General features: G+C 42.1%; 1 long non-coding RNA gene across 1 annotated transcript in view; it reads left to right on the forward strand.

Moving 5' to 3' along the window:
* LOC148151936 (uncharacterized) overlaps positions 1–15,816 on the forward strand; it is a 29,814-nt gene extending 13,998 nt beyond the window's left edge. The window contains exons 2-3 of the long non-coding RNA XR_015759137.1: positions 1,496–1,686; positions 15,279–15,816. This is a non-coding gene — a long non-coding RNA (uncharacterized LOC148151936). The remainder of the gene's footprint in view (positions 1–1,495; positions 1,687–15,278) is intronic.
* Positions 15,817–25,142: the final 9,326 nt, after the last annotated feature.

Below are 25,142 nucleotides of genomic sequence, written 5' to 3' on the forward strand. Positions count from 1 at the left end.
GACTGCTGGACAAGTACATGGATGGCAGTAAATTGAGGGGTGTGTAGATTAAGTTGATCTTAGATTAAGATAAATGCTTGGCACAACATCTTGGGCCGAAGGGCCTGCACTGTGCTGTACTGTTCTATGTTCTGTGTTCTACGTTCTATGTTTTGATTAGATTACTTACAGTGTGGAAACAGGCCCTTCGGCCCAACAAGTCCACACCGACCCGCCGAAGCGCAACCCACCCATACCCCTACATTTACCCCTTACCTTACACTACAGGCAATTTAGCATAGCCAATTCACCTGACCTGCACATCTTTGGACTGTGGGAGGAAACCGGAGCACCCGGAGGAAACCCACGCAGACACGGGGAAAACGTGCAAACTCCACACAGTCAGTCGCCTGAGGCAGGAATTGAACCCGGGTCTCTGGCGCTGTGAGGCAGCAGTGCTAACCACTGTGCCACCGTGCCACCCACGTATTACATTCTTAGTGACATGCAGTTAGTGTTGGCATATGGAGTATTTGAACTCATTGAAACAGAATGACGAGAATTCATGAATATCATTAATTATTTTCAACCCTCAATGAAATTTAAAGCCACAGCACACAGGGAAAGTTCAAATTTCCAACACACCACTGTGTTTTAATTGGCAGAAGATAACAACCATACATTAGCGCCAGGGATGGCATTGTGGCTCAGTGTTTAGTACTGCTACCTCACAGTGCCAGGTACCTGCGTTCAATTCCAGCCTTGGGTAATTGTCTATGTGTAATTTTCAAATTATCCCTGTGTCTGATGGATTTTCACCCATAGTCCAAAGATGTGTCAATTAGTTGAATTGGCTATGGTAAATGTGGGGTTACAAGGATTGGTGCAAGAGTGGTCTGTTTAGGATGCTTTTTGGAGAGTTGCTGTAGACTCTGTGGTCTGAATAGCCTCTTTCAACACTGATAGATTCTTTGAAGCTATGAACCTCTCAACTCACCCAGCAGACGTCATCCTTTCTGGCCTTGCCTTGCTGACTTCCTCCCGAGGTCTCCCTAGCTACGTGTTCTTCCAATCATGAGCGGTTTTCCTGCCTGACACCCTGCGCTGTGAATCTATCAACTTGCAACATGGGGGGGGAAGCCAGCCTGTGAATGGAGCAACAGGTTCTTTTAAAATTCTTCAATTTTCACACATTGGTCCAACTCTTATCTGATGAATCATTCCCACAATTCATTTCTCCTGGGTGATTTGGCATCTTTTGGACTCAATAGCACTCACATGACCGCTGTTCCCCAATATGTATTTTGAGTGATGGTATTTCCAATGGTGGTGACATAACCTATGTACCCACGTACACACCCACAATGGTACCCACCTTTCCTGCATTACCCACAACTTGCCAGCCTCTCAAACCTGACTCCCCAGGCCTCTTCTTGGCTTCAGTAGGACCCTGCTCCCTCACTGACCAAAAGCCCAGACGTAACTGTAAGTGACATCTATGAATTGTCTTTCTCAGGTCTCTGTTGCAGTTCCAATAGGACTGCATTCTTATCCTGCTGGGAAAATGCAACTGCTGGACAATCAGACTAGCTGGCAACTTTTGCGGATGGGACTTCCTGCCATTGAGGAGTTAAGTCGAAGAGTGTAGTGCTGAAAAAGCACAGCCGGTTAGGCAGCATCCAAGGATCAAGAGAATCAACTTTTCAGGTATAAGTTCTTCATCAGCAATTAGGCTTGTGGGCCAAGGGGGCTGCGAGATAAATGGGAGGGGTTGGATTTGGGGGGAAGGCAGCTGGGAATGTGATAGGTGGATGGTAAGTGGGGGTGAAAGTGATAGTTCGTGGAGGAGGGTAGAGCAGATAGATGGCTACCTGACAAAAAGGTAGATCTCTGAAAGCTTGTACTTCCAAATAAACCTGTTGGGCTATAACTTGTTGTTGTGTGATTTTTAACTCTCACCTTGTTAACACTGCCTCTGGTGTATTAGCACAAAGTTAACCGACTCAAGATGGACATTTCTACCAGGGTGTGAGCAATACACCACTCTAAATTTGCATCTCCATAGACGCTATCTGAGCTGCAGATTATTTCTGCCTTTTTCTGATATTATTTCAGCAATCTTTTATGGCCTTTTCCCATTGAAGGCTTCTCAGTGCAGCAAGATCTGTGAGTGGTCTTGGTTGGTGCCTGTTTGCCTCTTGCAGACCTTGTCTGCTTGCTGTCACATTATATGCAGTGACTTTGTCTGGTCTAAGCTCAAAATATGGCACCTGAGTTGGTGGCTGTGAGCATCAAATCAAGTGACAGTATATTTTCATCAGCACTTGCTTCTTGCTTACTCCATGGCCTGGCCAGCCTATACTTTTTTGGGTATCTGAAAAGAAAATCGATCAATACACAATGTGCTTTTATTGTCATGAAGGAAACTCGCTGTGGCTATAATTATTATATGTTATTGAAACTAAGAAGAAAGAATGCCATTAGCAGCATATCGCCTCCAGAGCAGTATCACAGCAAATAGAATAAAGGGAGAAGGAAACATCAAGTCTAAGATCTTCAATCATCTTCACTGGCATAGACACCATCAATGGAATTGTAATATGGTCAAGTGGTCGACTTCATAATTGAAGATGTAAAATGTTAAAAGAGATAGACAATAGACAATAGGTGCAGGAGTAGGCCATTCTGCCCTTCGAGCCTGCACCACCATTCAATATGATCATGGCTGATCATCCTTAATCAGTATCCTGTTCCTGCCTTATCTCCATAACCCTTGATTCCACAATCCTTGAGAGCTCTATCCAACTCTTTCTTAAATGAATCCAGAGACTGGGCCTCCACTACCCTCTGGGGCAGAGCATTCCACCCAGCCACCACTCTCTGGGTGAAGAAGTTTCTCCTCATCTCTGTCCTAAATGGTCTACCCCATATTTTTAAGCTGTGTCCTCTGGTTCAGCACTCACCCATCAGCAGAAACATGTTTCCTGCTGCCAGAGTGTCCAATCCTTTCATAATCTTATACGTCTTAATCAGATCCCCTCTCAGTCTTCTAAACTCAAGGTTATACAAGCCCAGTCGCTCCAGTCTTTCAGTGTAAGGTAATCCCGCCATTCCAGGAATTGACCTTGTGAACCTACGCTGCACTCCCTCAATAGCCAGAATGTCTTTCCTCAAATTTGGAGACCAGAACTGCACACAGTACTCCAGGTGTCGTCTCACCAGGGCCCTGTACAGCTGCAGAAGAACCTCTTTGCTTCTATACTCAATCCCTCTTGTTATGAAGGCCAGCATGCTATTAGCTTTCTTCACTACCTGCTGTACCTGCATGCTTACCTTCATTGACTGGTGTACAAGAACACCCAGATCTCTCTCTACTGCCCCTTTACCTAAATTGATTCCATTTAGGTAGTAATCTGCCTTCCTGTTCTTGCCACCAAAGTGGATAACCATACATTTATCCACATTAAACTGCATCTGCCATGCATCTGACCACTCACCTGACTTGTCCAGGTCACCCTGAAATCTCCTAACATCCTCATCACATTTCACTCTGCCACCCAGCTTAGCATCATCAGCAAATTTGCTAATGTTATTGCTAATACCATCTTCTATATCATTAACATATATTGTAAAAAGCTGCGGTCCCAGTACTGATCCCTGCAGTACCCCACTGGTCACTGCCTGCCATTCCGAAATGGAGCCATTTATCACTACTCTTTGTTTCCTATCAGCCAACCAACTTTCCATCCAAGTCAGTACTTTGCCCCCAATACCATGCACCCTAATTTTGCTCACTAACCTCCAATGTGGGACTTTATCAAAAGCTTTCTGAAAGTCCAGGTACACTACATTTACTGGATCTCCCTCGTCCATCTTCAGAGTTACATCCTCAAAAAATTCCAGAAGATTAGTCAAGCATGACTTCCCCTTCATAAATCCATGCTGACTCTGACTATCCTGTTACTACTATCCAGATGTGTCATCCTTTATAATAGACTCCAGCATCTTTCCCACCACTAAGGTCAGACTAACTGGTCTATCATTTCCTGTTTTCTCTCTCCCACCTTTCTTAAAAAGTGGTACAACATTAGCCACCCTCCAATCCGCAGGAACTGATCCCGAATCTATCGACTCTGGAAAATAATCATCAACATATCCACGATTTCTCGAGCCACCTCCTTCAGTACCCTGGGATGTAGACCATCAGGCCCCAGGGACTTATCAACCTTCAGACCTAACAGTCTCTCCAATACCAATTCCTGGCAAATATAAATTCCCTTAAGTTCAGGTCCTTCAGCCACTGTTACCTCAGGGAGATTGCTTGTGTCTTCCCCAGTGAACACAGATCTGAAGTACCAATTCAATTCTTCTGCCATTTCTTTGTTCCCCATAATATATTCCCCTGTTTCTGTCTTCAAGGGCCCAATTTTAGTCTTAACCATTTTTTTGCCTTGCACATACCTAAAAAAGCTTTTACTATCCTCCTTTATATTATTGGCCAGTTTACCTTCATACCTCATTTTTTCTCTGCATATTTCCTTCTTAGTAATCCTCTGTTGTTCTTTAAAAGCTTCCCAGTCCTCCGTTTTCCCACTTATCTTTGCTATGTTATACTTTTTCTCTTTTAACTTTATATGTTTCTTAACTTCCCTCGTCAGCCACAGCCACCCATGCCTCCTCCTAGGATCTTTCTTCCTTTTTGGAATGAACTGATCCTGCAACTTCTGCATTATACACAGAACTATCCGCCATTGTTCCTCCACTGTCATCCCTGCTAAGGTATTGCATCATTGAACTTTGGCCAGCTCCTCCCTCATAGCTCCATACTTCCCTTTATTCAACAGAAATATTGTCACTTCCGATTGTACCCTCTCCCTCTCAAATTACAGATTGAAGCTTATTGTATTATGGTCACTACTTCCAATGGCTCTTTCACTTCGAGGTCCTGACCAATTCTGGTTCGTTGCACAATACCAGATCCAGAATTACCTTCTCCCTGGTAGGCTCCAGCACCAGCTGTTCTAAGAATCCATCTCTGAGGCACTCCACAAAGTCTCTTTCTTGAGGTCCAATACCATCCTGATTCTCCCAGTCTACCTGCATATTAAAATCCCCCATAACAACTGTAGTAACATCTTTGCGACAGACCAATTTCAGCTCCTGATTCAACTTACATCCGACATCCAGACTACTGTTTGGGGGCCTGTAGATAACTCCCAAGAGGGTCTTTTTACCCTTAGTATTTCTCAGCTCTAACCACACTGACTCTATATCCCCTGATTCTAGGTCCCCCCGCGCAAGGGACTGAATATCATCCCTTACCAACATAGCCACCCCACCCCACCTATAGATTGGCAAAGTCAACATAGAAAGTCTGTTTCCCCTGGCTTGGCAATCTAGAACAAGAGCATAGTTTTAGAATAAGGGATAACAGATTTAAAACAGAAAGGAGGAGGCATTACTTCTCTCCAACAGTCATGAATCTTGGAATTCACCACCTAAGAGGGTAGTGGATGGCAGGACACTGAATAAACTAAAGGACTAAGCAGAAAGCTTTTTAATGAACAGTAGGTTGAAAGATTCGGGAAAATGGGCAGTTGACACTGATTTGAGATCAGCCATGATTGTGTTGAATGATAGAATAGGCTCAAGAGGCTGAACTGATGATGCAGGGCTTTTGCCCGAAACGTCGATTTTGCCTGTCCTCGGATGCTGCCTGAATTGCTGTGCTCTTCCAGCACCACTGATCCAGAATCAAGAGGCTGAACTGCCTACCCCCGCTCTTAGTTTTTTTGTTCTTATAAGTCACTCTGGCAGAGCTCAAACTGGGCATCAGTGAGCAGGTTATTGCCAAGCAAGTGGTGCTTGATGGAACTATTGTTGACCCCTTCTATCAGTTTACTGATGACTAAGATTAGACTGATGGGCCAATAATAGGCCGGGTTGATTTTGTCATGCTCCTGCACATTGTGATCTTATAGTCCATGCTGCCTCAATTCACACAACGCTTTATTGTATGAGAGACATAATGTAGTGTGTCCATGAGTGTTGGTGCAATACTTTTGATTGATGTGACTGCCATGGTTGAATAACTAGTTAGAGACAAAAAAACTGCAGATGCTGGAATCCAAAGTAGACAGGCGGGAGGCTGAAAGAACACAGCAAGCCAGGCAGCATCAGGAGATGGAGAAGTCGACGTTTCAGGTGTAACCCTTATTCAGGACTGTGGGTAGATGTGAGGGGAGCTGCAGATAAAGGATGTGGCGGGGCAGGGTGGTGAAGTGGGAATAGGTGAAGACAGGTAGAGGGTACAACCTGTTTGGTCAATGGGACGAATGAATCTGGTTGGTGCAGGGAGCCGTGGAAGGGATGGGAAAGGGCTGGGAATGGAGTCAGGGGATGGGGAGGGTGGTATTTGAAATTGGAGAACTCAATGTAGAGTCCTCCCTGCTGTAGGGTGGACAGGAAGTTAAGGTGTTCTTCCAATAGGAGCTGTGGATTGTTTTGGCAATGAAGGAGGCCAAGAATGGTCATGTTGGAAAGGGAGTGGTTGGGGTAATTGAAATGGGTGGTGACTGGGAGTCCAGTCGGCCCCTGTGGGCCAGGCTGAGATGCTCAGTGAACCATTCCCTAAGTTTACATTCGGTCTACCCAATGTGGAGAAGACTACATCGTGAGCACCTGATGCAGTAAACTAGATTGGAAGAGAGGCAGGTGAACCTGACAGTACGTGCATGCTGTTTGATATCAGTGTGAGGCTTTCAACAGTAATATGAGTGTGAGGGTGGTGAATGCAATGAATATTAGATACGAGTGCAGATTCACAGAGACCCTTGCTCATTGAGCGATAGTGTGTGATGAAATAAGTAAGGTCTGAGGTGAGTAGTAGGCAAGGTCAGTTCAATACTTAGTCACTAACCTAGACCATTCAAGTGTGAGATCATTGAACTTTGTGTTGAACTAAGTTCAACTCATTGTGGTTAGATACTTGGCATTAGCCTCCGTGCTTATCTACTTTATATCCATTTGACGATGGCTTAGAGAACTTCCTAAAGCCCTGTGGATACAGAACATCTTTCCCACTTTGTACCTCCTCCATTAAGGACTGCACTGTAGCGTCTAAAGCCATAGAACCCACAATTTCCCATGTAGTACCATTTTTTAGGCTGTACTTGGTCAAATTCATTTCCTATATAAATGCCATCAGCTGCTCCAACGGCAATGTATCTCCCCTTTAAGAGGTGCAGGAAATCTTTAAGCATCATTAAGCTTTAATTGGTTCTAGCAAGTTATGATTTGGGCTTGTCACTAATGCAGGTAATCGATGCATAGACAGCTTAGTTCTGACTGCTTGCAATCATTCAAATGAACAAGCACAACTTGCTGACTGTATTACAATGAATGAGGTGGGTCAATTACACATTGTGATCTCAGTGCCTGTTTTTAGGGCCTATCCAATTTAACCCCCAGTGTCTGGTGTAAACCCCAGTGTCTGGACTGTGCAATCTAGAAGACTCCATGCCTAAATCCAAAAACATGCAGAAATGACTTATTTCAAATAGGTCAGGAACTGGAGCTCAAGAGTTTGCCTTGTTGTTGAGGAGGAAATGAGAAGGAAATGTCAAATAAAAATGGAGTATGCTTTAAAAAGAGAGTCATACTGAACTTAAAACAAAACACTCTCTTCCTCTCCTCACAGATGCTGCCGCTCACTTGCTGAGTTTCTCCAACATTTTCTGTCTTTATTTCAAATATTAGGAACTATTTTCTGTGCAGCATCAGAGGCTGAGAGGTGACCTTATAAAGGTTTCTAAAATCATAAGGGGCATGAGTAGGATGAATATTCAAGGTCTTTTTCCCAGGATAGGGGAGTCCAAAACTAGAGGACATAGGTTTAAGGAGAGAGGGGAAAGAATCAAAAGGGACCTAAGGAGAAATCTTTTCACACAGAAGGTGGTACGTGTATGAAATGAGCTGCAAGAGAAAATGGTGACAGCTGGTACATTTACAACATTTAAAAAGCATTTGAATGGGATAGGGCTAAATACTGACAAGTGGGACTGGATTAATTAAGGTTAGTAGGCATGGACAAATTGGATTGAATGGTTTGTTTCTGTACTGTACATCTCTATGATGCTAGAACTAAGAGGGTATATGAGAAAATACTGGTGGGTAAGACTATGGAGAACCCCAAATATTCCAGAAGACTATCAAGGGAAAGAAAATAATCTATTAGGGACAAAGAAGGCAAACTGTGAGTGAAGCTGGAGGGCATTGATGGAGCGTTAAATGAATACTTCAAATCTGCCTTTACTTGTGAGAAGGAGAATGTAAATATAGAATTTGAGAAGGTGGACTGTGAAGTTCTTAAGCAGATTGATATAAGAAGCATGGAGGTATTGGTGGATTGAAAAGTGGACTAATCATAGAATCCCTATGCATATAGAGGACATGCGGCACCAACCATCTGAAGAGCAATCCACCCTATCCCCAAAACCCCAACATTGACCATGTCTGATTCGCCTAACCTGCATATCTTTGGACAGTGGGATGAAACCAGAAAACCCAGTGGAAACACACACAGATATAACACACAAACGGTCACCCAACGCCAGAATCAACCCAGGTCCCTGGCACTGTGAGGCACCAATGCCAACCATTATGCCACCATGACACCCAAGTCTCTAAGTCCAGATGAGTTGTATCCAAGACTGCTGTGTGAGATGAAGGATAAAATTACAAGAGTCCTGAACCAAATTTTTAAATCGTTTCTGGCCACAGGAGAGGTGCCAGAGGACAGCTGATGTGATTTCACTTTATAGGAAAGCTGGGAGAGATAAACCAGGGAATTACAGATCAGTGAGTCTCACATCAGTGGTAGGAAAGCCAATGGAGAAAATAGTGCAAGAAAAACATTAATCTCTATTTAGAGAAACAAAGTTTGATCGGGATAGTCACATGGCTTTGTCAAGGGGAGGTCATACCTAACAAATCCGATAGAATTTTTCAAGATACTTGGACGAGAGTAAGGCAATTGATGTAGTTTATATAGATTTCATCTAATTCTTTGACAAAATCCCACAAGGTAAACTGATAAAGAAAGTAAAAGCTTATTGGATCGAGGGCAATTTGAATCCAAAATTGGTTTTGTGACAGGAGGCAGAGAGTGGTTGTAGAAGGCTTTTTGTGCGACTGGACCCCATGTCCAGTTGCATTCCACCATGATCAGTATTGTTTGTGTTATTCAAAAATGATGTTGATGAGAATGTGGATATGGTATGAGATGTAAGTTTACAGATGACACAAAGTTTGGCCAGTATTTAACAGTGAGGAAGAAGATTTCAGTTTAATAAGGATATAAATGATTGGTCACTTGGGCAGATCATGGGTAGTGGGATTTTTAACTCTGATAAATATGAGGTGGTACACTTTGGAACAAGGAACAAAATAAACAGGTACTCAAAGAACGGTAGGACATTAGGAAGCTCAGAGGAATCTTCGGATGCTTGTCCATTGATTCCTGAAGTGGCAGGACAGGTTAATAGGGTAGTTAGGAAGGGATATGGAGTTCTTGCCTTTATCAGTCATAGCACAAATTATAAGAGTAGGGAGGTCATTTTGAAGCTGTACAGAATTTTGCTTAGCCCACAGCTGGAGTACTCTGTGCATTTCTGAGCACCACACCAAAGGATGTGATTGCATTGAAGGGGTGCAAAGAAGATTCACCAGGATGTTGTCTGGGATGGAGCAATGAGGAGAAGCTGGATAAACTCCGATTGTTTTCTGTGGAGCAGAGAAGGTTGGGGGTGACCTAATCGAGGTGGATCAGACTATGAGGGACATGGATAGGATGGATAGAAAGCAGCTGTTCCCCTTGGTCAAAGGGTCACTAACAAGGGGGCATAATTTTAAAGTGTAAGACAGGTGATTTAGAGGGGATTTGAGACAAAACATTTTCACCCAGAAAATGGTGGGTCTCTGGAATGCACTGTCTGCAAGAATAGAAAACTTCAGAAGCTTTAAAAAGTACTTGATGAGCACTTCAAGGTTATGAGCCTAGTTTGGGAAAGTGGGAGTAGTGTAGATAATAGTATCTTTTTGGCAGTACAGATTCCATAGGTCGAAGGGTCTCCGCATTGTACTGAATGAAATGATGATGCTGTGATTCACAGTATTTTGACTTTATTTAAGGGAAAATGTCAAGTTGTGTCCTTAATCCCAATTATTATCCGGGAATCCCCACTAGCAACCTCTTACTTCAAAGCGCATGTGAAGACAATGATATCCTTGACTATAATCCCTCCTGTGGAGAATGAATCTGAAAAAAACACTGTGCCTCAGTGTGCACATAGCAATAAGTTACTGGACATGTGTTGTTATCAATGGAACTGTACTGATTTTGTACTTTCAGAAAAGCAGGAAGATGGTTTTTAGAAAGAATTGCAGAGTGCATGTCAATTCTTCATGTCAATTGCTTTAATATCTTGGACAGACCAGACAACTCACTGTTGAGATAATTATTTACAGCCAGCAAGATCAGCATGGATTTGCAAACTGATATACATGCAAGGAAAGAAATTTACTTTAAAGAGTTACTTTCATCAAAATTGGTCATCTTTTGAATGCAAAGTGAATGATTGTTCCTATTAAATGCCAAGACTTGACAAGTCTGTTGGATAACAGATAAACATTTTGAGTCAGCATTTAAGTACAAACTTCCAAAAAAATTCAGACAGAATTAAGACATCATTAATTTTAGACTGTTCAAAGGTTTAAAATCTTGAATATATGCCTACAGATTTATTGCCAACTTTATGATTTTCCTCTTACTCTCAATGGGCTGCTTTACTGAAGATGAATCTTGAATACAAACCGAGCTTTTTGAATTATCTCCTTGACCCATGACACCATTCGTGGAGCAGTCAATTTGAAAAGAGGGGAGCAGAATAATGTAGAGAATAACAATCTATGGCATAGCCTAAGGATTTTTAATATTTCAACAAAGCTTCTCTTAAAAGATGATTGGCTTTAATAAAAAAAAATTGTTGGCCTGCTTCATTAAATGTTAATTTGTAATAAAGTGGGAGGTTGTGTTTGTACAATAGGATGAATTTAGTAGTCCTGTGCTCCCAGTATGTAGCCTCACTTAACAGCATTGAGGATTGAAGAATCAGTACTATGTGTTGTGGCCCTGTCTGTGACCTCCTCTCCTGTAAAATGAGACACACAGCCAAGGGTATAGAATTGCTGCATTCACCCTTATTTTTTCGAAAGCATGTTTATCAAACAGTTCCCCATTTATCAAAGGCAACTTTTGAGTTTGGCAAAGTTTGAAGGCAGATCATGCCTGAAATGCTTTACTGTCTTCTGAAATGTGTTTTTCTTTTTCATAATGACTAAATACAATTATCACTTCAATGTAGCCTCCTTTAACAAAATACCCTGTAGGTTCTCCCATTAACATTTTATAGGTGATAATGCTGTGTCAACTGATGTCACATTTTCCATGAATAAACTTGCAAATTTAATCAAATTGCAGAAATAGAGCCACCACGTACATTGCATTAACAGTGATTCATCACAATACACAGTAAATGTCTTCTCTTAGTCATTACTGCAGCCTTTATAGCACCATAGCATTTACAGCTCAAGATGGCATTTTACGTCATTTGCAATCTTGATAACGGTGTAATTTATTCAAATGACAAGAGACTCAGGAAACTGATGTGACAGGTCTGCAGCCTTATCCTAAATAGGCAAGGCTACTGGAATGAATCCTGATAGAAAATGTAGAAAACACAATTCACTGATCTAAAATTATAATTGTAATATAGTTTCTGCTTCATTTATAGCATGATAAGAAATAAGCAGAATAGAAAGGAACTTAACAATCCGCTATGAATACATTAAGTTGAAATTCAGGGGCAGTTCAATGAAATAATCTGGCTTCAAATGTCAAAGGTAAAGTTTGCTTCAATAATTACTTTTCTGTTATCTTACCCATACTGATGCCACTTGCACACATTTCAATTTTTCAAAATTATTAGCCAATTTCTCATGTTGCTCATGGTAAATCAAATGATAAGCTGTTTTATAGTGACCAGAGTTTTAGATGAAGTCATGCACAATGCATTGATCTGCTCCGAAGTGGAACCAGATTTATGCCCCAGAATAGAATGATGGCTTCTGATTACCAGGAGGGGAATATTCATAATAATGCAAAAACAGTTGCATAAGTATGTTGTCCATGCTTTGGACACCCTGACCAGTTTATGTATTAAATACACTTTACCCAAGTGCTTTTGTTGATGAGGTAGACAAAGGGACACAGAGTTCAATTTGCTGTTCAACTCGATTTTATTCACAAAATATTCCTTCTTAAAATCACCATATGAGCATGTCCTAAATTCCCATAATGCTTATTCTCTCTCTAGCTCCATCCATCTGCAAAAGGATTTGACCCACAACAATCAATGTGATTGAGCTAGGCCTTTGGAGTCTCCTTCTTTTTCAACCTACCACTAGCTCTGTTCCAGAAAGGTGAGTCTTGCAGGTCAGGGCAGATCTTCCCCTGGGTCTTCTAGGGTTTCCACATAGTTTCCTGCCATGCATCTGGCTGCGAGGTTTCACTGACCAGTTGGCTTCCAGGTATCGTTTCTCCCTCATCCCGGACCTTCCTGAATGATCTGCGGTCTCCAACCAATGAGGTCATGATTGGGGTTCAGATCATCAAATGGGTTCATGCCAACATCCTTCACAGATGCCTTGCCAGGGAGGAGAAAGTGCACATTCTCAGGCACTGGCTGAAGTCAAGTTGCCAGAAAGTCTGATCAATATTTCTCCAATACACAATCCTTGAGCTAGTTGCAACTGGTTCCCTCTGAAGCTATCTAACCTTTTTGACCTTGGTTTCCACTGTTCTTTGCAGATGATAGTTGTTGTCTGCTGTCAGTTTAGTTTGGCAAATTTTCTGTCAGTCCTGGTTTCTCTGGCTATGGGTCAATTTAAAATGTTGAATTTTGGACCCGTCACTTGACCACAAATAACATAAAAGGTGAAGATAATTAGCACAGAGTAAAATAGTAATTTATTGTATCTGTATCATTAGGGAGATGAGTCAAGTGGAAGCCAGTGAGGTACACATGTATGTACAAACCATTCATTTCACAAGTATCTCATGGTGAAAAGTAATTCATAACTGATGGCTGAGAATGACTATTAATAATAAAATAAATCCAAGATACAATAATCGGGGTGTTTGTCACATAAACTGTTGAATGGGAAGAAAAATGGGAAAAGGACACCATAATAAGACAGTAGGGTGAATGTTGCTGTACTAATAATTCAGTGAATTTGGACACAATCTTCCAATTTTCAGTTAGAGCTTTTTGGGTGTGATTCCTGATTGTCATGGCTGAAAGTGACTTCTCTCACACAATCTTTGGTCTACACCCTAGTAATTATGCAACCGGACCCTTGGATGTTTTTCTGGTGGAATCTCCTGCTGCTGGGATCCTCCAGCATTCGAGCATTGGTACCGTATTTTAAGTTCAGCCACATACCACTACAGACACTGAAACCTGACCAGCACACTGTGTTGCTCAACCATTCTCAGAGGGGACAAGTCTCATTGCAGGAGCGCTTAGCCCACAAATAAGCTGAAGAGGTCAAAGACCAGCAGCGGGATGACAGACAAGAAACTTTTCACTCCTTATGAGAAGGCAACACCAGAGAATCCACGACTGATAACATGGCAATAGGAAGACCTCATCAATCAATCAACCCTGCAAAGTTCATCATGCTGTGCTGCATTGCCCTTCAAGTACCAACAGTGCCAGTTCACTCTTAATCTGCTCAAACCTCTAACTTGCTAAGATAACTACTTCCTTATCCACTTGGAATATTGCATGCAATTCTGGTCTCCCTCCTATAGGAAGGATGTTGTGAAACTTGAAAGGGTTCAGAAAAGATTTACCTTTTACAAGGATGTTGCCAGGATTGGAGGATTTGAACTATAGGGAGAGGTTGAATAGGCTGGGGCTGTTTTCCCTCGGGCTTTGGAGGCTGAGGAGTGACCTTGTAGAGGTTTACAAAATCATGAAGGGCATGAATAGGATAAATAGGCAAGATCTTTTCCCTGGGGTAGGGAAGTCCAGAACTAGAGGGCATAGGTTTAAGGTGAGAGGGGAAAGATATAAAAGAGACCTAAGGGGCAACGTTTTCACACAGAGGGTGGTACGTGTATGGAATGAGCTGCCAGAGGAAGTGGTGGAGGCTGGTACAATTGCAATATTTAAAAGGCATTTGGGTGGGTATACAAATAGGAAAGGTTTGGAGGATATGGGCTGGGTACTGGTAAGTGGGATTATATTAGTTTGGGATATCTGGTTGGCATGGATGAGTTGGACCAAAGGGTCTGTTTCAGTGCTGTACATCTCAATGAATCTATGACTGTATGACTCTTATTGAGGCACTGTGGCACCCAGTGAACCTCCGCTAAGAAGAGGCTAGCAAGAGAGATTCTCAGCAGCACCTTCACCTCTGAGGAGTAAACAATTGAACCCTCACAGGTTGCACCAACAAAGCTGTTAACTACACTCTCCTCCAGCTCAGATACTTTCACAAAGGTGGGTTCCCCATCTGGATTTAATTTAGAAGCACATCACTGACATGCTTCTGTAACTGGTTGAGGAAGAAATATCTTGAGTCTCTGGATTTCAGAGGATTGCTGGAGACCAGGCCACTGTTCAGCCTCACACAAAAGGTATCTATTGATCTCAGCCATGAATGGCTTTGTCAAAATGGGGGGCTCGGTGGCTCAGTAGTTAGCACTGTTGCCTCACAGCGCCAGGGACCCTGGTTTGATTCCAGCCTCAGGCGGTTGTCTGTGGGGACGTTGCACATTCTTCCTGTCAGTGTGTGGGTTTCCTCCGGGTGCTCCGATTTCCTCCCACAGTCCAAAGATGTGCAGGTTAGGTGGATTGGCCAGGCTAAATTGCCTCTTCCTGTCGAGGGATGTGTAGGTTTGGTGGATTAGCCATGAGAAATGTAAAGTAATAGGGTAGGGGAATGGGTCTGGGTGGGGTACTGTCGGTGAGTTGGTGTGGACTTGTTGGGCCAAACGGCCTGTTTCCACACTGTAGGGATTCTATGATTCTATGAAAATGTACAGACAGGCAGAGAAACAAGTTTGTCTGAAGCAGTCAGTAAGTAAGTCAAAGACTGAAGAAGGAGTCTGTAAATGTCATCAGGACCTTGCTCACTCTGCCATTTATATGTCTTCTTGTCTCCATGTACAGATTTGTGACTACCATGGAGGGCCAGTTCCAACACACTCTGTATCTGCTGAATATGAACACAGACCTATATTCCATCACCGTAGCATCAGTAGCAAGGGCAGAGAGAGACATGAGGGAACCCAAATTTACTTCACGTGCCTCTCCCATTGTCAGGGAGACAGAACGCTGTCAACAACACCCAGAGGCAGAAGCAGCCACACACAGGATCCCAGAAACGTCCTATCAGTCTGTCTAGCCTCTCCAACTCCCACTGCCTGTGATCCTATAGCCTTCGACAGGACAGTGACCCTGCAGCTGGGCAGTCCTGGGCCCTCTTATCCCAAGGCTACCAGTCCAGAACTACCCAAGCATTCCAAATCATCTGAGCCAGCCACAGACATCCACATCCCAAACCCACCCCCCGTTACTGCTGTGGAAGTCAGGACTGTGCAGCAACATACTGGGAAGAACTGGAAGTAGAAATCTTACTGAGGACAAATCACTGGTGAAACATCATTATGAACAACCTTTCACTTTTGTAAACATATGCTAAATTACAGTAAAATACTCTACTTAAGTATGATTTTCAATGTTGGTTCTGATTAATTGCCACGTGACAGATGAACAGCCATTTCTGGCAACAAGAATGAAAAAAGTTGAAATAATCAAGTATTGCACATCACAAGCTCCTGATTCCTTGACTGCCGATAGACTTAGAGGTCAGGGTACATAAACTATGATACTGATGACTGCAGCCAAGTTTGGTTTTATTTGTTCACATAATGTGGGCATCGTTGGCTGGACCAGCATCTATTGCTGATTCCTAATTGCCTCTTGAACTGAATGGCTTGATTAGGGCATTTCAGATGATAAATAAGGCTTTCAATAAGGTCCCATATAAGAGATTAACAAATAAAGTTAAAATGGATGGAGTTGGAAGTAGTAGACTGACATGACTAGAGATCTGGTGGGAAGACCGGAAACAAAGAGTAAGAATAAACAGCTCTTTTTCCAAGTGACAACTAGTGACCAGTGAGGTACCGTAGGGATTAATGTTTGCTCAGAATATATGTGAATGATTTAGATGAGGGAACAGAATTTAATATCTCTACGTTTTCAAACAGCACAATACTATGTGGGAGGGTGAACTGTGAGGAGGACACAAAGGTGCTTCAGTGTGGCTTTTGACAAGGGAATTCTAGAGCTATGGCATATTTGTACAAAGTGCCAAGGAGGAACACTGAACTTTGGGAGAGTTGTAAATCTAGAGAAGGTGGCAGCAGTAAAGTATGAATTAAAGTATGAACCCCTTTAAACACAAGGATGAAACATTTAAATTTACTGGATTAGGAGACAGAGGGTAATGTAATTCATTACATGTGCTGAGAAAGGTGAATGGGACTTGGTGCAGCCTGGAATGATGAAGCAGAATTTTTTTTAATGTACACAAAGGTAAGGATTTGATCCTCCTGAGAAGTGGTGGGAAAGTTGGTGGAAAGGAAAAATGATCAGGCAGTTTGGCAAGGTAACAGGTCTTTCCCTGCCATTTCAGAACTTAAATTCCCTACAAAAACATTGATCTGTTGCCAATTATGATGCTTATGTGATCAACCAGCAATCATTTAAGGGCCAGAATCTGCCACTGGCACAATGAAATGTGTCCCCAGTAGATTAGAAAAGTAGCAGCATTCCCAACTGGGAAAACAGGCAAACTCCCAGCTGGGTTGTGTATGGCAGTGAATCAGTTTGTCCCAATCAAATGCACAGATGAGAGGCAGAGAGTTCTCAGTGAAAGCCATCTCCATTCTCCCCCTCCTAGCTCCCTCTCCCCTCCACTTGGCTTCCTACTCCAATGCGAATTACCTTTCTCCTGCTCAGTTCTCAGCTGTTCAATCAGGACCCTGGCCCTTGCGCTTGGTGGTACGGTCTCCCACTCTTAAAGATTCCCAACCCCAAGGTCAGAAAAAAATGGGAACTCACAGCCTCTGTTTAAGAAGGCTGAAGTATAGGATGCTGGTCTATGGAACATCCCAAGACTAAATTTGGAGGTGACAAAAGCATATGAAGGTTTCAGTAGAGATGAGCTGAGGTTTAGAATCTCTGCAGTGTGGAAGCAGGCCATTCGATCCATCAAGTCCACACCAACCCTCCAAAGAGCATCCCACTCAGACCCCACAATCCCCCAAAATGTATTCCCTGTAACCATGCATTTCCCATGGCCAATCCACCTAACCTGTTCATCTTTGGACTGTGGCAGGAAACTAGAACACCAGGAGGAAACCCACGCAGACACGGGGAGAATGTAAAAACGTCACACAGACAGTTGCCCAGGTGTGGAATCAAACCCAGGTCCCTGATGCTGTGAGGCAGCAATGCTAACCACTGAGCCACATGCAGATAGAAACAAGGTCAGACATTATGACTGCTAAAGCATTCGGATTTGGTCTGTGACAGTGCCAGGGAAGAAGATGCTGTTAGCAACATGAGCAGAGAAGGTAGCAAGGGGTCAAAGACTGTGGTAAGAACATGATGAAACGCATGGACGAATTCTGATATTGTATGACTGATTGCATCTGGTGCTACTTTTAATTGGAGAAACTTACATTTCATCCAGGATTGGATGTCAAGCATATAGTCTGATAAAAAAGGGTTTTGGGAAGTTGTAAAAAGGTTGTGAAGACTAGAACTTAATACTGTTGCTACTTATATGGAGGTTGACTCCATGTCTGTGAATGATGGTATCAAGGGACAGTATGTAGATAAGAAAGAGGCGGGGACCATAGATAAATCCTTGAGGGATTCATTACAGCATGGGGAAAAGAAATAATTGGTGGAAATGTGCTGACTACATCTGTTTGCAAGAGTTGAACTCAGCAACGAACAACCAGGCAGGAAGAGAGGCACTGGAGCAGGAAAATGTCAAATGCTGCAGATTGTTGAGGAGAACAAAAATGGGTACTGCATTCTAATCTATCACAAAGTCATTCAAGTTTCAATCAGGTTATTTCAATGTTGTGATGGAAAGCTGGAGCTGAGGTGTTAGTTTGCAAGAATAGACTATGAATGTTAAGGGGAATTTTTTTCAAGGAAGAGAAAGTGAGGACTGCAGATGCTGGAGATCAGAGTAGAAGAGTATGGTGCTGGAAAAGCACAGGAGGGCAGGCAGCATTCCTGACAAAGAGCTTGTGCTTGAAATGTGATTCTCCTGCTCTTTGGATGCTGCCCAATTGGCTGCGCTTTTCCAGCACCACACTCTTTGACTCAGAATCTTTATTAAGTAGGATTAATAACAAAGGCTTTGAAAATGAGGGCAAGGTACCTAATAAGTGGAAACCATTTAAAATGTCACCTCACAAAAGGGCCCAGAAAGGAAAGTTTCCTGTTCAGTAGCTTGGGAAAATTAGTTGATGAGAATTATTTATTAAATTATTTATTAAATCAAGGTTTTATTTTATGGATGAGGGAGGAAGCAGTTAAAAGGATTGTTATCAAGTTAGAGTCAAACAAGTTTTTCAATTCTTAGCACTTGTTAGAGGTGAAGGTGAAGGAGTGTGGATCCAATGATTTTGGTGAAGGTTGACATTGGAGAAATGAAACTATGGATTTTAAATGCAATCTAGAATAATCCTCAAGCAACTGATTTTTTTTTTGTAGAGCAGGGTGATGCTCAGTGCCAATTGATAAGATGATGTTTCATTAACAGAAAAGATATTTCTTCAAAGAATACTTGAGAAGTCAGTGTCAGAGTTTGAATAAAGTCCTAATTATAATTAAAGAGCTGCTTTAAAATGAATAACTGAAAACAAACATCTTTTTCGCTTGGAATACTAAGACATCTTCCACTTCAACGTAAATACATCACATTAATTGAACATCGTCATTTTTGGGTTTTTTTTCAAAACATTGGCTTTGGATGAGCCATGTGGCCATTCAACCAATATGTTCCCTCTTTCACATTTAAGTGAAAGATTACCCCTTCCCTTTTCATCCCTCAGTAGAGATCTATATCCTTTAAAACTGAGGATCAACATAAAGTAACCACAAGATTAATCCAATTCATACTTCACCTCTTTTCACCTTGACTGTTGATGGGCTTGACATTTCACTTGGATTTTGGTGCAATAAAAAAGTCATTAGGTCATGCAGGATATAAAATAGATTCTCTCATCAACTGACCTGATCAATCAGGAGTGACAAAGGTCTAGTAATTTATGGTAAGTGTTATAAATGGGACATAGATGACATCCTTCAGCTCTTTATCATGTAATTTGTTGATATCTCATAGTTAAGTAATAAATATGTTAAAATGGAGCATAAAGGTCAACTCTAAATGCAAACTATATTAATGTGCAGATTGACAAGTGGCTCCTGTGGAATTTTTGTGGAGAATGAGTTTTTCTTCACACTACTGTTTGTTTTTCATTATAATATCATGCTTGTGAAAAGAAAATGATTACTGTGTGATACCAGTGCAGGTTTATGATGTGCCATCATTATTGATCCAATTAATTTAGTAACTCCACTACTGCACAATACAGAACTCGGGAGTAACATATAATTGATCAAAAATATATTTGCTTCCAGTTATGAGTGAAGCTCTTCAATATTTCACTTCAGCACATATGATAAGTTAACAACGTCAGCTGATGTGGTCCTTTGAGATGACAGTGAACGGACTTCATTCATGATTCCACTGGAACTAATTTATAGTCAACTTTTGCTTGTACAACACACAAACAACCACTTGCACTTATGTGGTACTTTTAACAACAACAACTTGTATTTATATAGTGCCTTAACAAAATAAAACTTTGCAATGCACTTTACAATGTATTATAAAACAAAAGTTGGCACAAAGCCACTTGAGAGGATATCAGTATAGTTGATCAAAGATTTTGTCATGATTCGGAGATGCCGGTGTTGGACTGGGGTGTACAAGTTAAAAATCACACAACACCAGGTTATAGTCCAACAGGTTTAATTGGAAGCACACTAGCTTTCGGAGCGACATTCCTTCATCAGGTGATTGTCGCATCAGGAATACAGGCAGAGAGCCTGTATTCCTGATGAAGGGCTTTTGCCCGAAACATTGATTTTACTGCTCCTCGGATGCTGCCTGAACTGCTGTGCTTTTCCAGCACTACTCTAATCTAGACTCTGGTTTCCAGCACCTGCAGTCATTGTTTTTACCTCACTAAAGAGATGGAGAGGTTTGGGGACATTTTGCCAGAATCTAGGCTGTAGACAGCTGACAGGTGTCTGCCAAAGTTAATATTGTGGATTAAAATTGGAGGAGGACAGGGTTCTCAAAATTTGACGTACTTGAAGAGAGTTCCCGACTCAGGTGACTGACTGTGTGGAGTTTGCACATTCTCCCCGTGTCTGTGTGGGTTTCCTCCGGGTGCTCCGGTTTCCTCCCACAGTCCAAAGATGTGCGGGTTAGGTGAATTGGCCACGCTAAATTGCCCGTAGTGTTAGGTTAAAAGGGGTAAATGTAGGGGTATGGGTGGGTTGCGCTTCGGCGGGTCGGTGTGGACTTGTTGGGCCGAAGGGCCTCTTTCCACACTGTAAGTAATCTAATCTAATCTAATCTAATCTAATCTAATCTAATCTAATCTAATCTAATCTAATCTAAAGTAATCTAATCTAATCTAAAGATTACAGAAGATGAGGAAGGTAAGGTTATGAAGGAATTTGAAAATAAGAAAGCCAGTTTTAACATGGAGCAGGAGCCCATTTCAGTCAGCTTGCATTGGGGGGTTGAATGAGATGAAAATTAAAATGAAATTCAGGACCAGGACAGCTTTGAAACAGCATGTGGGGCTGCTGATGGAGAGAAGGCTGAGAGGTGCATGCACCAAGTTGCAGTCGGAATGAGATATGTCTTGGGAATACCTGTAATCCTGGTTGGATTTGAAACATGATTTGTGAGCAGTGGGAACACTGAAAAGCCAGGGGTTTGCCAATGAGGTTCAGTGCTACTGGACATTCTCTAACATGCATTGATGTTGTTTCTTGCTAGCATATAAGTTTTCTGCTTTTAAGGCTGAACAGAAATTGTGACTATAGCTAATTCTTTTCTTCTGCATCCACACAACGTGCTTTGTACACCATCCAAACAGCCAGACTCTAAATGTGGAAGAATCTACAACTGAATTCTAGAAGATGAGAAATTATACTACTCAATGTTAATAAAATGATAAGAGCCCCTGACATTGAGTGCTGTTTATTAGATTAGAGACAGGATTGGCCAATAGCAGACAGAAAGTTGGAATAAGGGAGGTATTTTCAGAATGGCAACCTGCAAATAGGCGAGTGCCACAGGAATCAGTACCGAGGCCATAATTATTTATAATATCTTAATGATATGGTTAATGGCACTATATGTACTATCATCAAGATTGCAGACCAAAATAGATGGAAAACAAATAGTGAGGATAAGAGAAAGTCTTCAAATGGATATAGACAGATTAAGGATTAGAGTGGTGCAGGAAAAGCACAGCAGGTCAGGCAGCATCTGAGGAGCAGGAAAATTGACGTTTCAGGCAAAAGCCCTTCATGAGGAATGATCCTGAATCCTGATAAAGGGCTTTTGCCCGAAACGTCAATTTTCCTGCTCCTCGGATGCTGCCTTACCTGCAGTGCTTTTCCAGCATCATTCTAATCTAGACTCTGATCTCCAGCATCTGCAGTCCTCACTTTCGCCTATAGACAGATTAAGTCAATGGGCATAAATTAACAGATGGAATATAATATGGAGAAAATGTGAGGATTTTGGCAGGAAGAATAGAAGAACTGAATAATACTGTATGGAGAAAGACAGCAGAAAGCTGCAACACAAAGGAATTTTAGAGCCCTTATCAATAAATTACAAAAAGCTAGCAAGCATGTGCAGCAGGTAATAAGAAGACATTGGAATGTTGGCCTTTATTTCAAAGGAAATGGAGTATAAAAACAGGGAAATCTTGCTAAAACTAAACAAGGTTATATCACAGCTAGGACATTTTAACCTGTTTTCATTCTCTTATACAGTCATAGAGTCATAGAGCTGTACAACACAGAAACAGACCCTTCAGTCTAACTCATTTGTGCCAGCCTGATATCCTAAATTAATCCAGTCCCATTTGCTAGCACTTGGCCCATATCCCTCTAAACCCTTCCCATTCATATATCCATCCAGATGTCTTTTAAATGTTGAATTGTACCAGCATCCACCACTTCCTCTGACAGCTCATTCCAGACACCCGGCTCTGCATGAAAAAGTGCCTCTTAGGTCCCTTTTAAATCTTTCCCCTCCCACCCCAAACCTATGCCCTCTAGTTCTGGACTGCCTCGCCCCATGGGAAAGACCTTCTAAGGAAATATTCACTGACATTAGAGGCAGTCAAGAGAAAATTGACTATGATGTTCTGAGTTATACAGGAATGAGAGGTGAGCTTAGTGAAACATATAAGATTCTTAGGGAGCTTGGTAGGGTAGATATGTAGAGATTGTTTCCCCTTGTGGGGAAGTCGAAGACCAGAGGATATAATCTCAGAATATGGGATCATACACTTAGGACAGAGGAGGAACTTCTTCTCTCAGAGGGTAGTGAATTTGCTTATTTACAGGAGTGGTATGGTGGCTCAGTGGTCAGCACTGCTGCCTCAGAACACCAGGGACCCAGGTTCAATTCCAGTCCTGGATAACTATCTGTGTGGAGTTTGTATGTTCTCTCTGTATCTGTGTGGGTTTCTACTGAGTGCTCTGGTTTCCTCCCACAGTCCAAAGATGTACAGCTTAGGTGGATTAGTCATGGTAAAATGCAGAGATAGAGTGGGAAAATCTTCAGAGGATCGGTGCAGACTCAATAGGCCAATTAGTCTCTCACTGCACTGTAGGGATTCTATGAAATTGAGGTTGGATCATTAAGTATATTTCAGCCTGAGATAGTGAGGTTTTTAATCAATAAGGGAATCAAAGGTTATGGGGAAAAGGTATGAAAGTGGAGTTGAAAATTATCAGATCAACCATGATCTCATTGAATAGTGGAGGGGACTCGATGGGTGGAATCTTATAGGGATCTGAGTGCCCTGAGATATGGCAAAGTTTGTGGCAGAATCTGAAATCCAGCAAGGCCCACCTCTATATTGAGAGCATCTCTCTCCATTTTTTATGCTTGTCACAAAAAAATATTTCATACAAGGAAGTGCCTAATTCCAATTAAGGAAAATTATTTCTTGTGCAGCACCTTGTTAAAGGCCCAACTTGCCTCATTAATATTCAACCTCCTGTTTTACCACATGGATAAAGCAAGCCAGATATCAAAGAAACTCAACATGGAAACCAGTGCAGACAGCTGATGGATTGCTAAGCAACCTCCATGTTGTATGTGAACAAGCTGCAGCTCAGGGTACAATCCATGGGCAAGAGCTGCGCACACCCCTTGTTAACCATGAGCATCATGGCACCTCACTTACAGGCCTCTGAGGAAATGCAGACTTACTTTGTAAAGTGCACAGGCAACTAGCATTAAAAGACTACAGCAGGAACACTTTGCACACACAGGCAGTCAGCTCAAGGTTTGGATCAGGCCACATTTTGAGGTTGGTCACATGTTCTATTGGCATTAACTAACTAACTTGCAGCAGCTAGGCATTGTTTTGCCATGCCACACCATGCCATGCCAGTTTGCCCACTGACACTCCACTACTGCCAGGCAGGCTGTTTCTCAGAAGGGGTCTGTGGTGGAGTGGGGTGGGCGAGTCTTACTGTATGTTACATCGAGATGTCAATCTAATACCTAAAGCATGTGCCAGCTGTTGTGCAATGAACACACCGCATGGATTTTCAACTACATGGCCATGTTGGAAATTGTTGGGGGCTAGTCTTCAGTCTCGTCAATTTAGGGGGCTGCTGTCAGTCAAGGAGTCCCGTTACAGTCATTCCAGTGACACTTCTTCAGAATTGATTGCAGCTCAGAAAATGCGATATATATGTTGAAGGCAGAGGGTGGGAAGGTTATGGAGGGCAAGGGGGAGGAGTAAATGATAGCTGGAGGTGGAACCCAGAGAGAAAGAGAACAATAGTTGGCAAACAAAAGAATAGAGAATGGTGAGCCAAGGAGAAAGAAAGCTGTGAATGGGGACACGTTAATGGGTAAAAATGGGTTGGCTGTGCTGAAAGTAGTCCATGGGTTGACAGGTCCTGGAGTGAGGAGTGGTGTAAAAGGACATGGAAGAAGGAGCTCACTCTTTTGTTTTTTTGCATCATCCTCTCCACCAGCTGCCCCTATGTGTCCTCTGCCTCTGTCAAAAGGATAAAAAGAAACATTTTCTAATAGTTTTCAGTTCTGAAGAAGTAAAAATAGGCTGGAAACATCAACTCTGTTTCTCTCTCCACAGATTCTGCCAGACCCGCTGAATTTCTTCAGCATTCCCGGTGTTTGATTCAGTTTAACCACAATGATGGGAAAACTTTTAGAAATAATCGCAGACAAAATTAACAGTCCCTTCCAGCCGGGTAGATTAATGAAGGAAAAATTGCACATTGCATTAAACCAACTTGATTGAAGTATCAGAGAGGGTTGATGAGAGTCACGTTGATGAAGTGTCACATAATAGATTGGCCAGCAAAGTTGGAAACCATGAAATTAAAAAAAGACAGTACCATCATGGATAATAAGTTGACTGAGTGACTGGAAACAAAAGGTAATGATGAACAATTGTGTTTTTTTTGGACAGGAATATGATGTATGGTGGTGTTCCCTTTAACACATATTCTTGACCGAGGCTTCTGTGCTCAGATAACATCATTTCTGTTTATCGTTTCCTGAACTATGTCTCCCACTGTCTTGGCATCTGATTATCCTACTTTTCTCCGCTTAGAGACAAAATGAAGGAATCG

Source organism: Chiloscyllium plagiosum, unplaced genomic scaffold (assembly GCF_037043375.1).
Source record: "Chiloscyllium plagiosum isolate Xiang-an unplaced genomic scaffold, Cpla_swu_hap1 HiC_scaffold_2, whole genome shotgun sequence".
Classification (NCBI taxonomy): Eukaryota; Metazoa; Chordata; class Chondrichthyes; order Orectolobiformes; family Hemiscylliidae; genus Chiloscyllium; species Chiloscyllium plagiosum.